Genomic DNA, 2367 nt, shown 5'->3' with positions numbered 1-2367 from the left:
CCCAGACTCAGGACAGATGTGACCACATAGAGGGTGTTAAGCTGGAGCCACCAAGTGCAGAGACAGAAAAGCCCCTGAGTCTTACCTCATCTCTCCGTTTTGGCTAAAGCCCATCCTTAAAGAAGATATAGTGAAGCACAGTGTTTCTCTTTTCACTTCATAGGAAGGTTGGGGCACCCTCTCCGTGGCTGAAGAGACAGGAATGCTTCAAAATGAGGACCAATTTTATAAAGACTCCCATTAGCATTTCTAGTTCTCAGATTAGCATTGTCCATAAAGTCCCAGGTGGTTTCCTGCCTCTGCCACTTAGAAAATAAATTATCTAACCTCTCTGAGCCTCTGTTTCGTTGTATGTAAAGTGAAAATACTAATCCCTATCTCTAAGAATGTGTAAGGATAAAAGCAAAGAAGTATGTCAGTTGCCTAAAAGAGAGCCTAAACCAAGAATGGTGTCCCCTTTCTCTCTCATTCAGACATTGCAAGGCTATGATTATTATTCACTACTCCTGGAAGACTAATGGATATCATAAAGAAAACATTTGTCTCAGATAACTCAAATATTTAATTTAAGATGAAGCTGATTGCATGCTGGATATGGATTCTGGACCAGAAATGAAGAAGCTAATTTCCTGCCCAGCAATCAAAGGAACATCAAACACTTTTGCTCTGTACAGTTTTCCCAGAGGAAACTCAAAGCTTGGCTGAGAAGTTTTAAAAGTTAAACTATTTGTTTGTGGCTGTTGGATAAGCAAGTAGAGCACATAGAGATGTTCACCAGACCATCCTCCCAGCTGGCTGGTACTCAAAACCGAGAAAAACCTGTAGAAATCCTGCAAAATATATATGTAGATGAGGAAAAACTAGAGTTTTTGTTGAAACTAAGAAGAAAACAGATTTTATTGTAACTTTTCTTTGTTAGGAAAAAATAGCAACTGTGTATATTCATGGTGATTTGGAACAGAGAGAAAGAGGGCAAACTCTTGGGGATTTTCATTGTGGAAAGCGCCCAGTTTTTGTAGCTACTTCAGCAGCTGCCAGAGGGCTGGGTATTGAAAATGTTGATGTGTTATCAATTTTGATAGTCCACTATTGATGAATGTGTTCACTGAACCCGATGTACTGGTCATTGTGGAAATGCTGGCAGAGATATTTCCTTTTCTGATGCTCAGATAAACATTCAGCACAGGCTGCAATGAAAGTACTGCCAGATGCTCAACAGGGTGCTCTGCACAGTTCGAAGAAAGTGCCTTGAGCACATGTGTTCCTGGCTTCAGTGACAGTACAAGAGGAAATGTGTTTGCATCTGATAATGCTGAAAAGAATCATTAGGGCAAGAGCACTCTGAATGCAGCAAGATTTTCTTTTTCACAAGCTCCCAATCCAGTAGATGATGAGTCATGAGATTAAAGCTAAAACACTGAAGTTTGTGATATAGTTTTGCTGCAAAGAAAACAATTTTAATTTTAGAGTTTTTGACGCAAGTGTGAAGTTTGACATTCTATGTCTCCTGTCTTCCTGTTCTTACTCTCACCCTCAAAAAAAATAAATCTTTACTGACTAGTTAATGTGAGATGCTCGTATAATACTGCAGTTACTTATACAAATGGTGTTAACTGGAAAGATTAAAGCATTCTAATTGTCTTGAAAAAAAAATTTTTTTTATAGACCTTACAGTTTATTTGGGGAAAGAATAGAGAATAACCAGAATAGATGACAAAATATTCTTCAGGCTGTAAGATGGAAAGAAATTTCGTGCAATGGGAGAATAAAGAAAGCTCTTACTTCCAGCCTGTGAGATTGAGAATTTCATTAATGTGAACTTGCCCTTCCTGAATCAATAGGCATGACCTATGGAGATGTCCTTCCCTCTATCTAATTTACTTGCCCCCTTTTGTCTTGTTCATTGGCTTCGGCATGATTATAGGAAGAGGAAACAGTCAGACGGAAACAAGGAAAGGCACATCTCAAGAGAATCAACCTTCTTTGCCCTTTCCAGAGAAAAAGATATTTATATCAGTTTTCCACCCAAATGTCTACCGTGTGATTTTGCCTGGCCTATCTGTGGTATTTGCCTAATTTTCCTTAAAGAAAAATTGCACATTGCCTGCCAAATAAGGATTACTAAGATCTCTTAAGAAGGAAAATTGAAGGAACGAATATCAGCTAGGCAGCTTAGCCTATCTGCCAAAATGAATTTTGCTTTTCTCACTTAACAATACACCTTGCAGTCTTTTCCATGTCAGCGCATACCTCATTACTTTAAGCAACTTTCTGATATTCTATTGTATGGATGTACCACTATTTTTTTTTTTAACAATTCTCCTACTGAGGCGCATAGCTGTGTTTTATTTTGTTATGTTTTTTCAA

At 38.2% G+C, this 2367-nt stretch overlaps 1 pseudogene; it reads left to right on the top strand.

Moving 5' to 3' along the window:
- Positions 1 to 496: 496 nt before the first annotated feature.
- LOC130844052 (probable ATP-dependent RNA helicase DDX4) lies at positions 497 to 1401 on the top strand (annotated as a pseudogene).
- Positions 1402 to 2367: the final 966 nt, after the last annotated feature.

Source organism: Hippopotamus amphibius, chromosome 1 (genome assembly GCF_030028045.1).
Source record: "Hippopotamus amphibius kiboko isolate mHipAmp2 chromosome 1, mHipAmp2.hap2, whole genome shotgun sequence".
Lineage (NCBI taxonomy): Eukaryota > Metazoa > Chordata > Mammalia > Artiodactyla > Hippopotamidae > Hippopotamus > Hippopotamus amphibius.
Note: the sequence above shows the minus strand (reverse complement) of the source record. Positions and strands in the feature narration are given on the sequence as shown.